Source organism: Lepisma saccharinum, chromosome 28 (assembly GCF_977018435.1).
Source record: "Lepisma saccharinum chromosome 28, izLepSacc3.1, whole genome shotgun sequence".
In the NCBI taxonomy this organism is placed as follows: domain Eukaryota; kingdom Metazoa; phylum Arthropoda; class Insecta; order Zygentoma; family Lepismatidae; genus Lepisma; species Lepisma saccharinum.
Genome location: NC_139256.1, coordinates 25938366 through 25950885, shown reverse-complemented (window position 1 = coordinate 25950885; position 12520 = coordinate 25938366). Strand labels below are relative to the sequence as shown.

At 38.3% G+C, this 12520-nt stretch overlaps 1 protein-coding gene across 1 annotated transcript in view; it reads left to right on the top strand.

The window, feature by feature from the left end:
* Positions 1-3267, top strand: part of LOC145980729 (uncharacterized) — a 29811-nt gene extending 26544 nt beyond the window's left edge. Inside the window, exon 3 of the mRNA XM_083113790.1 lies at positions 3058-3267. The gene's annotated coding sequence lies outside the window, so the exon portion shown is untranslated. The remainder of the gene's footprint in view (positions 1-3057) is intronic.
* The last annotated feature ends 9253 nt before the right edge of the window (positions 3268-12520 follow it).

Below are 12520 nucleotides of genomic sequence, written 5' to 3'. Positions count from 1 at the left end.
GCCCAGGGTGTACTACGAAGAAAATAACTTGATAATTCACTGCTTTAAGGGAAAATCAATCCTTACAAACCAAAAGGAAGAAAAGAAGAGAGCATGAAGAGATAGAAAGAAGGGGAAAAGAAAGAGAAAGAAACCTGCTCTCTCTCTCTCTCTCATCTTTTCATTCCCCGCCCCCTTTCTCTAAACGAAACTATCTTTGTTAATTTTAAGAATCAAATTCTTATACGTTTGCAACATGTATTCAGCACCCGCTGCATCCTGCATACTCCACTGCTTCTTCAGCACACTTTGCTTCTTCATACTCAAATTCCTCTGCCTACACTTATGAAGAAATTTTTTAGGAATACTAGGGTTATATTTTGATTAATGCAAGTAGGGGATACCTTCAAGTTATGGCTTCACCGGGCCCGTAGCCAGAATTTTATTTCTGGGGGGGAAGAGATCATACCTTACCAACAGCCACGCTACAGCTACGTAACAATTATAAAAAGTAAAAGGTTTATAAGCAAACGAAATATTTGTAGTATTTCGGGGGAGGCCTCAGTCCCCCGAGCCTCCACCACTCTAGCTACGTGCCTGGGAGCCACTCATTGTTGTTATAATGCACCAGGCGTAACAATGTAGATAAGGCTTCAAAGATTGTTTCCGAATGATCTAGGTTTGCATTTTCATTAAAGACTCAGATTTATGCTAGCTGAACCAGAGTCATAGATGTAACAGGGAACATGAATTAGCAGAGGAGTTAGTAATAGGAAAAGCTATTTAATTAGTGCCATCACGAACTTGACACCTCGGTAGTTTAAAAGTGGATAAGTCCTCCTTCCTGTCTAAAACTAACATTTGTCGTCTAAAAGATTATCTCCTCCGACACTGTAAACATTGATTACAGAAATAAAAGCCTAATACCATAAATTTCAGCCACCATCGAACTAACAAAATAAAATATTGAAAAAAATTCAACACGTTGCCACATATAACGCAGTAATTTTTAATGACTCGATTATTAAATATATTTAAGGTAAACACAATCGTAATTTACATATATAATCTTTTTTCAAGGAAGATAAAATAATAAAACTTAAGTTTTAACGTTCTTTTTATGTTTGAATATTGTTCTACAGAGGCGTCTCGTGAACGCATGCGGTGCATGCTGCGCATGCGTCAATTGTGGGAAAAAGGACAGCTTGCTCTGCGACGACATTAATGAGCATTTCTACATTCTAATTTCTTCATATATGAGATGTATTTATTTTACACGAGAGCGCTGAACTAAGCTTATATTACATTTCTTGGATCTGAAGTGAAAGAAAGTAATAATTCTTTTCCCACAATTGACGCATGTGTCACTTCAGATTCAAGAAATGTGATATAAGCTTAGTTCAGCGCTCTCGTGTAAAATAAATACATCTCCTAGAAGAAGAAATTAGAATGTAGAAATGCTTATGAATGTCGTCGCAGAGCAAGCTGTCCTTTTACCCACAATTGACGCATGCGTTCACGAGACGCCTCTGTCTGTGTATAATAACATACATGAGTGTGTATGTCTGTTTAATATTCGAAGCAGTTACCAACGCCATCTATACTTCTTATTCTAGTCACAGTACAGATCTAAAATAAATTGAAAACTTTCTAAGAGACGTTTAAAAATAAAAATAGTAACACATGACAATCGCCATCTGTGCGCGGTGACGTCAAATTACAATCCCCCTCCAATTCGTAAGCATTTAATAGTAAAAATAATTATAAATTAGCATGATGATTGTCACACAAAATCATTTGCTAACCTCCCAGTTAGATCAAAAACTAAGTCAATTCTCTAAATGTTTACCCATTGCCATCTAACTGTGACGACCAAAATTATACACTGATTGCAAATGGTAGTCTGCAGTAACTTCAAAATGCACAATTAACATTACATTACGGGGAAACACATTTCAAGAGAATTAGAGTTGGTTTAATTTTGGTTTTAAGTCCACTTTATGCACAGTATGGCTAATCGGTACTGGACCTACAGTTTAAAATGGGATCCGAACCACTGTGCAACGTGCCTCAACCGGGTATCGAACCCGAGACCCCTTGATTACAAGGCGACAACGCTACCACTGCGCCATCGGGGAGGTCCCTAAAGATAATTGGAAAAGAAAGGGAACGGGGTATATTTGAACATGGGGGTATTTAATGGAACACCATGAATACAATCCCAAGGTAGTATTTCTAAGGGGGGAAGGGGGATAAGGAGTAATTCCCCTTTTCTGGATAATTGTGTCCCCCTTTCTGGTTGAAAATGCTTGTCCCAAGTAGGGGTGAGATTTGTGAGAGGAGAATAAATTTCATACGTGTTGGATCATTGTGAACTATTTTCCTATCATTTTTACTATAATATTCAACAACTGCATTTCTGTAACGTTCCTTAAGGATATTACATATCCCCACGAGAGAAGACAATTATATAAATTCTGCAGATTTGTTACACATTAGTCTGAAATTTGGATGACTCTTTAATAACAGCGTAATGCACTGGAGTGAAATGTTAACTGAAATAAACGAATTAGTGGAAATATGTTTATTGTTATAGTTAATGAACAAAATGTATTATATTTTAAGTAAATTTAAACTTAAATTTGCACAATACCTCCACTTTTTGAAATACTACACTGTTTGTTCCACAATATTATCAAGATCATTAAAAAGGAAGATTTAAATATGCAACTATTCGTAATATTCTTAAAACTAAAATTTAATTACCCAGAAAAAAATAGATGGGGCAAAATTATTGATCCACAAATGAGTCAGAACGGTTTGTTTCAAGACTTAAGGAATTTAATAGGTTGTAATAAGTTTAATAAAACATATTTAACTAGCTAAACTGTTTATTAATATGAACAGTTTCTTAGTATTTTGACATACTATTTAACAAATCTGTTATAATGTTAAAGGTAGTTTTACTAAAAATAATTTATATATAATGCCGCACCCAATCATGATTATGATAGAATTTTCAGTTTCTTCACAATAGGTAATGTTTATGTGCTAATTATGTTTATTTATTCTTTACAGAACTGTTAAGTATGTGTGTATGCGTGTGCGTGTGAGCAGAAGCTTTATAAGACGACTTCAATTCATCGTGCCTCATCGAATACGACCATCTCCATCATGGTGTCAAGACTGTTGTTATTGTTGTTGTTGTTACTATTGTTATTTTTGCAGTATTCACTAATATTGTATTATAGTTTAAAATAAATTTATTATTATTATTTTACATATATACACAGGACTTTAATTTCTCTGTTTCTCTGTCTAGTAATAAGTTGTAAGAGCTCTCACGTAGCCAAGTCTCGCTTTGATGGCCCCGGGTTCGATATCCGGTGGAAGGGCCAAAGATTTGGGCGTGAAGACAATTGGGAAGGAACTTTCAGACCAATGGTAGCGGACTACGACGGCGATGGGACTCGACACGCTCGTCAGCCAACGAAACGGCCATTGGTAGACCTTGGCCCCTAAGGGCTGTTGCGCCACGGAGCATAGCTTTAATAGGAATATGCTTATGTACTGTACATATTAGTAATACTACGTATGTTCTTACAATGATATTAAGGATACAATCTCGGAATGGGCACTGCTACTAAAAGAAACCAGCTGGATAAGAGGGTATGAATTTCTCTCCATGTTGCAAGTGGAAGCGGTTTATAAAGTTGATTATTAAGCTAGGCACGATGTTTGAAAAATATGATGAACAAGTATTTACAGAATCCCGTGTGTACCTTATGGGGAATCAACTTCAATTACACGTTAGGGCTAATCATATGAGAATTTCGACTTTTCCTACGACTAAGACATTGCTCAACATGTCCTTTTCCCGTTCATGTGCTCTTCTACGCCATTGGATGTTTGATATTCCAGAGAGAACACATAAAATAATGCTCCCATAAGCATAATGCATTTCTCCTTGCCTCCTACGACCATCCTGGCGCACACCTCATCTCCGCAGAAGTGTTGCCAAATCTCAAGCGCATAAAAGAGCTAAATTTTCATTTTAAATGGAGCTAAAACTGACTTTCGAGGAGCTAGATTTTCGAAGTCTGGATAAAGTGCCTCCTAGGGTAATTTTAGGTGTCTGGAAGGGAGAGGGGGCGCTGCTATTACCGTTAACTTTAAAGTAATGACAATTTATTCTAAGTTTTCACCGATTATATTATTATTAAACGATTATTTCGATTTCCTTGGGTACACTACTTAAGAGGGAGGTGGAGTTTGGCGAAGGTCGCCGTGGAAAGCGCCAAAATTTAACATGGGCTTTTTTGCATTTTGTTGAATATAACGTTTTAGGACAAAAATTTGCCGGAAAACACTCAGTGGATGTGAACTTAGTTTATGAAACTTTGAGTACATGACACATTCATGCAATTTCAGTTCGTTAAATGTGCACAAATTCCATTATTTTTTTTCAATTTCCCATAAGGAAATACGTAAATAAGCACAGAATGGTTATAGGATTTGTGGGTAGCACCAATGAAAATGGCCATTATGATGCATACTAACGTAATGGTCAATCCTTTTATGACTAAGCTAGGGAGGGCTTTTCTTTCAAAAGTCACTTGCACAGCCCAAAATGATTGTTTAAAAATGTCATGTATTATCGACAGCGAAAGATACGGCCGCTTCAGCCGAATTTCATTCGTAATAGTTCGCCACTTGGCCACTAGATGTCTCTGTTTGAAAATTGCCCCAGGGTGACGGGGAGGGCTAGACGCGCGGGTGTTTGAATCCTCTGCACAGCTGGGTTCCGTCCCCTCGTCAGAAGGTCCCGTAGCTGTCACAGCTTGATTTATTGCCTCTTTCCCAGGCAAGAAACCAAGAAAGCAGGAAGGTCACGAGTTTGTGTATGTTTGAGTGTAGAGAAGCAGAGCATATTTACCGTGAATTGGAACCAGTGACACAGTAACTTTATCTCGATCCCTACCGCGAAGGACGTATTCAGGGGGGTCCAGGAGTCCCAACCTCCCCCCGAAAGACTTACCAAGTACAAAAATTAAATAATGAGATCATAAAATAACTTCAATTAAGTAATGAAAATAAGGTTGTTGTCTAATCGCAATTTGTTTATTTCCGCAAAAATATTGGAAAGCAATACGACTTTGAATGACAGTACCAAAGAAGATTTATGCAAGAATTATTACTACTTATAATAACATGCAAAATATTACCAGGAATTTTACTTTCGTCAACTGGATCTAACATCATTTTTTCATACTCAATAAATATTATATTCTTTATCTATTTGGCATTAATTTCCTTGCCAGGGCAGTTTCTATTTATTTACAAATTTTGCCGACCTTAACTACACGTAAGCTAGATAATGAATACGTGATGTTATACTGTATCACTGTTGTTATATCGCCTTCTTATCTATTAATGTAATAAAAATATATTAATTAATTTAATATAATTATACTTATTTTAATTTAACATTATTAATATTATTATTTTGAGACATTACGTTAGGACGCCCCTCCGAAATATATATCTCGATACCTGCCTGGTGTTCGATTTGAATAAAATGTAGAAAAGGCGGGGAGGGTGGTAGCGCTTCCTCTTTTTACATTTCGATAGTTTTACCTCACATGTAGTACTTTGTGAGTCAACGGTGCAGATAGGAAATACGTGTACACACACACACATAATTGATGATTAATTCGCAAAGGAACTTCGTTAAATTCCCATGCTTGTTCCGCTCACAAATCATATCCTCTCCAAATTACAATAGCCTACTATCGTTGTTGCTTACATATATGTGTGTGTGGTTCCTAGAACTTCACTATTTCCAAGCATAAACTTGATGTGACTCTTACAAAACATTTGTTTTTGGAGTGGAAGGATCATGAAAAGGTCTACTGTTTCTTTGCAAATCTTCAATTAATCTAAAATTTAGTATAAAAACATAATTTTGGCTGACTTGCTAACTTGAGATTTAAAGACAAATTATTAATTTGAATTCTCCATAACAATAACAAAAGTGACATAAAATGTAGAAGGACAAGACTAGTGTTGCCCACGGGACGAGACGGGACAGGCTTTTAAAAATTCGAGACGAGACGAGATTGATCATGTGTCCCGAGACAAACGAATATTTTCGAGACGAGACAGCATTTCACAGCATTTCCACGAGACGAGACAGGCCAAAGTCTCGTCTCGTGGGCAACACTAGACAAGACTCTTGGCTTGGTTGAGAATTACGTTAGACATGTACAGGTTAGGAAAGGGGAGGGAGAATTCCGTCTTCTTCCTCTTCAGCGCGAACCCTGCCTCCTACATTCTACATGTCCATTCAAAATGTCTTCTTAGTTTCAGATATTTTTGCCTCCCCTATAGCGTAATGGTAAAGATGACCCTCGTAATGTCAAAAGGTCCCGAGTTTGGTACCTGGTGGACGCCCAATAGTTCAATCCCACTACAAATGTAGGTCCAGTCCCGATTAGCCTATCTATACATAAAGAAGACTTACAGAAACTCAAACTCAAGATACTCAAACGACCGGCATAGGGTTGACGGCGCTTGGTGCAGTGAGAGAGCTCCCCTTTGCCAAATGAAAATTAGGAAACAAAAACTCATCTTCAGGGGTTCCCTCACTTTTTCGCCCTTAGATGGCAGCTGCTGATAAGGGATGAGCATCCCCCCCCCCAAAAAAAAATTCTGCCTACGAGCCTGCTGTCCTGCATCGTGACCGTCCGGTCTAAGGCGTTATGCTTTGGGCTCTCCAGCTACGGGACGCGCGCAGGTTCGAGTCTCCTGGAAGAAGCGTAACAACTTTTCTCCTGATATTTCGGCCAGTCAAACTCGCGGCCCGCGGGCCGCATGTAGGCCCCAAAATCCGTTAATGCCTTGGCCCCACTTAACACTTCATGCTTGAAATTATCTATACATTTGTAGTTATCCCGTTTTCTCTTTTCTCGTGATACAAGACCAGACTCATCCAAACTTCAACACATTGACCAATTTTCCCTACACAGGTATACATTCCATTATAGAGTAGGTGTTGTGTCAACTAAGCAAGCTGATGGACATGTTACTTCTGAAGTACGAAAATATCTTGCCAGCTGGGGGAGGGCAGCGTGCATACTTTCTGTCGCCTATGAGTTTGTTTCTTGATTTTCAAGGATTTACCTGGAAGAAAATTCAGTTTCTGTAAAAGTTTCAAAGAACCATATGGCTGCCCAAACTTCGTGGGAGTAAGAAAAGGACTATAGAAGAGGAATGCAGATTTTTCAAGTGAAATGCTTACTTTTGTTGTGAAGTGAATACTGAAAAGCGTAGAAATTTTGTACCCTGGTAAAGTAAATTCATTCAGAAATATTTCTTTATCACGAAATAAATTTGCCATAATCTGTGGCGGAGTGGTTAGCACAACCCGTCGCGACACCAGAGGTTGCGGGTTCGAATCCTGGCCTGAGCATGGGTTTTCTTTGTATGTGTCCCTTCATCAATTTCATCATATCATTACTCATCCTCATCGTCGCCATTAGCCAAACGTTGCAGAAAAGGAACGCTAATAAAAAAATCAGAGGAGAGGATTTATTACTTAGTCAACGAACAATTGAAAGCGAAAATTGTTCGTGTTGTTGCCTTTTCGCTCACAATATGCGAAATTACGGACGTCTGTGAGCTAGCTCGGTTTGCTCCCTTCACTCGTGGATGCGATTCTTATCTCGATATGACAGTAAAACTACTTGAATGATTCCTCCCCGTGACACAAGAGCTGATATTTTGAAGGAAGTGGAGGCCATTTTGCAAAGTTACAGTCTTCCGTTATATTAAAACTTTTTAATAAAGTTATAATTTGTCCAAAGTAAAAATACTACGTGATGAAGTTGGAAACAGGTTTCAAGACTTCATAGGGTGCGAAAGGCAATAATCTTGTTCTGCTCTGCTCCCTTTTCTTTAAGATGGTGCGTGTGAAAGTCCTGACTTCGAATGGAAGATCATACTATAATTAGTTGGACTAAATTTCACTTGGCAAGCAATCAATTAGCATTGGGAAAAATCACAATAGGAGAGAGGAACTAATGTGATGCAGGAACTGGTCATATGTTTCCACAGGGGATTCCCATCATCACTGAGAGTTTGTCCCCACCCTTGGCCGATTAGCCGGCCCCGTGGCGGAGTATTTATCTCATTTCGCTACGACGCCAGTGGTCCCGGGTTCGAATCCGGTCTGGGCATACGTGTCCTTCGTGAGCGTCTCTTCATCGATTACATCATATCATCATTAGCCAAGAGTGGCAGAAAGGCGAAGTAAAATAAACAAAATCAATCAATCTTGGCCGATTAAAGCTGCTGTGAACTCCAACGATGAGAACTGTGCAAAGGGACTTAATTCAGATCATAACAAAGAAAACTACTTCATCAAAGTGTAAGTTCAATATTAAACTATTGTTTCCTGACATCTTTGTTACTACTGTACATTTTGTTACATTGTTTTGTCCGTCTTTCTCCTTTTCAGTTTTTCCATATGTTATTACGCATGTCCACGTTTCCCCTTTTTAAATTCCAGGTAGTTTCGCTCCTGCCCATCTCTAATAGGGACTCGATTCGTTAATAGTTGAAATAATAATTGTTACTAATTCTTGCCTTATTATTATTATTATTATTATATTGATTTTGTATAAAAAAACACCCCCTTCAAAGGAAAATACTTTCTTTCAACTGATATTCTCTACCGCCTTCTTTACTCTCAATTGATAAAATTCCAACCTCAACAAGAAAATTCAACATAATTATAGTAGCCACTGTAATCAACCAAATTTATTCAATCAAAACTTTAGTCATGAATGTTCTGTCTCTGGAGCCTGCCACTCGTCTCGCTCCATGCAAGAATCAGCCAGCAAGCAGAGAAATGCGAATTGCTTTGCCAGTGGAGAAATTTTATCCTCCGAAACCAGAATTAAAAGAAACAGGTGGGTGTCCTTTTCCTGGAAACCTCCCTGCGGGAGTCACGCGGAGGGGAGGGGGTGGTGAAGGAAGGAAGGTTCTCTGGCCTCAGGCTTAGGACAGCCGAAAAGAATTCCTAGTCCTCTGATATGTCGCTAGGTGTCTCTGTATCGCATCGGGCCAGGAAACTACTTTCATGCCAACCTCCAGCCCACTCTTAATTGTAGGCAATCTTATAGACACATTTTACAATACACAGTGTAGACATGAAAAATAAGAAAATGACACACTGATAACATGCAGTAAGAAGAGTAACAAAAAATACGAAAAAGAATACATAAAAATTTATATTAGAACTAAGCTATACATCCAGAAGGTGCTTTTTGTTGAAGAGCAGTATTGCGTATCTGGTGACATCGAAGGACGAATATAATCCCAGAAGTGGAGAAAAACCCTAAAATTACTGTAAATAAACAGATTGACAATTCAGAGTATCTACCAAAATAAAAAAAACAATATTATTTTCTTTTTTCATGACCTTTCTTTCTTTTTTGCCTCTTTCTTAACATTATTTAATCAGTGGCGCAACCACAGGGGGACAGGGGGCATTGTCCCTGGACGGAAATTAGTTCTAAGGGGGGAGGAAACATTGACGGCCAAGTGTACCTGCAGGAGGCAATTACAGCCACACAACTTCAAATTTTATGCAAGTTAAACAACTTTTCGCAAAATGTTTTTGCAATGCATGTTTCTCTTCGTTTTATCAAGTTCAGAATCGTCCCTAGGGGGCGGCGGGAGTCAGCCCTGGGCGCCGAACGATCTAAAAGATAACAGGTTGTAAAATTGATTGATTGATTTGTGGTTTTAAGTCCACTTTACACACAGAAAGGTTAATCAGGACTGGACCTACAGTTTTTAAAGTGGGACCTGAACCACTATATGCCTCCACCGGGTATCGAACCCGGGACCCCTTGATTACAAGGCGACGATGTTACCACTACGCCATCGGGGATGCACAAAAGTTGTAAAAAAGAGAATGCATTGGCGTGAAATTTGAAATTATTTGCGCTACTACTACTACTACTACTACTAATAATAATAATGTTGGTCCCGGGTTCGAATCCCGGCTTGGACATGGATGTTTGTGAGTGTGCATTCATCATATCATCACTCATCCCCATCTTTGCAAATAAGTCAAAAGTGGTACAAAAAGCGAACTAAAATAAAGCAAATCAATAATAACAATAGCAATAATAATTGTATAATAATAACTATTATTATTAAAATTATTATTATCAATATTATTATCTTTATTTTTATTATTGGTACGTTTATCCTGATACTTGCCCACCCAGACAAAAATTCGTGGTTACGTCTCTATATTTCATCGTCCATTACTTATGCATACGCATTAGCAAATTAAGAAATATAGATATTTTTATTAAATGAAGAACCCCTACCACGATGACGGTCAAGATGTAAACTGAAGATGTACTTCAACAAGAGATTTAGACTTGCTTTAATTAATAATGCATGTAAAAATTAGTTGCTTGAGATTTCATCCTGGATGGGGAAAGTCACTTTACGCTATTTAATATTTTTTCAAAACTTCACGCATACAAGAATGTAATTCTTAAGAAACAAAGCAAACAAATCTAAACCACAATTTCCAAATACAGTAAAACCTCGTTAATACGGACCCCGATAAGCCGGACTTCGCTTAATGCGGACAGGCAAGCAAAAAAAAAAAAAAAAAAAAAATGCAAGGTTTTGAACGTGGCTAGAAGTCAACAAGAGAATTTCCCAAAGATAAGGCAGTCAACCACTGTTGAAATTCTGTTTCCTGCAGACTTTGTACTGTATTGTATAGTGTATTTAGGCGTATGCCCTTTAAATACATCATAATAGACGTGTTTTGTTGCTATAAATGGAGTATTAATGCACTTTCTACTGTTCTTTTAGGTTATTTCAGTTAATCCGGACTTTCCTTAACCGGTCAACTTACCCCCCCCCCATTAGTCTGCACTAACGAGGTTGTACTGTATTTAATTTTATCAAATCCCAGTGCAGGTATATTATCAATGTAAACTAACATAACTTGACCACAAACATAACTTGACCACAAGCATAATTTCTTGACTTTTACTTGGCTATACATTATTCATTGGTAGACACCCTGCAATTGGCGGAATCTGTTCGAGAAAGAAGAGATAAATTCCGACCAGTATAACTTCTGGCAACGTATGTGGTGTTACCTTTAAGCTTGATTCACATCTGCGCCCAACGAACGCTCAGATCACCCTCCCCAAGCGGTGCGGTCAAATATTGTTGAATGATTTTTAAATATAAGCAATCACACCTAGCTGTCCGGTCAAGGTTTACTTCCATCAAGCTCAGCTCGCACTTCGGTCACGATCAGGTGGAAAGAATATTTGACTGGAGCGTGAGTGGGCGGAGCTTGACTTTGCGGAAGCTTGATCGTTCGTGTGAACGTGTGTAATGCTCAAACCACGGTTCAGTAGCAGTATTCAGCCTGTTGCAGAGGATGGGAGGGCTGAAGTCGAAGGCCTATTGCAACACAGAGAAAGGCGAGTATAGATAAAATCCCAAAATATTTTCTTCTCAATTCTGTTTGTAAAACATCGGTCAAAATATGCGATTTCATGAACCCGAGCAAAATAAAATTTAAGAAAAAACATACCGAAACAACCAAATTACAATTATAACGAATGACAAAAATTCAATAGGTGACTAACCACAAATATGACCCATGAGCATTAGTTGTAATGACCTTTTTTGCATTAATTAAAAGCCTTAAATCTATAAGCTAACCTGTTGACGCTCACATTTTTCCGGACAACAAAGTTGTCATTTGTGTGTGTGTGTGTGTGCAAAGGGAAAGGAGATGTTGGTCAACCCTCTGCCAAGGGAAAACATAATTCTTGATATCTAGACGAACTTGTTCTTCGTTTACGGAATACTAAACAAAATTATTTCTTTTTTTAGTGGAGGAAGACGACTTTTCACACGATGTACGTAACAATTGGGTCCTTGAAACTAGGCTTAGAACCTGATGTTAATATTTTAATAGCCGACCTCCGTGGCCGAGTGGTCCCGGGTTCGAATCCCGGACTTGGCATGAGTGTTTATGAGTGTCCATTCATCACTCATCCTCATCTTCCCAAATTAGCCAAAAGTGGAACAAAAAGCGAAGTAAAATAAACTAAATCAATCAATCCGTGGCCGAGTGGTTAGCACAACGCGCTACGACGTCAGGTGCTCCGATTCGAATCCCGGCCTTGGTATGTATGTTCTTTGTGATGTCACTTCATCCATTTCGTCATATCCCAACGCATCCTTATCCTCATAATTAGAAAAAACTGGCAGAAAAGCGAAGTAAATCAACCATATAATCAATCCCCGTTTTCGCAATTCTATTTCTTCTTTATTTTCTTCTAATTAATGCCAGTGCTGTAACAGACAAGTCCGTCGTTGAAAATCTCTTAAACATTGTACTAAGCACAATCGGCAGGCTTTAATACAGAAAAATTTGACTACTCTGTGAAGAAACCAACAACAGACTCACGTTGATCGT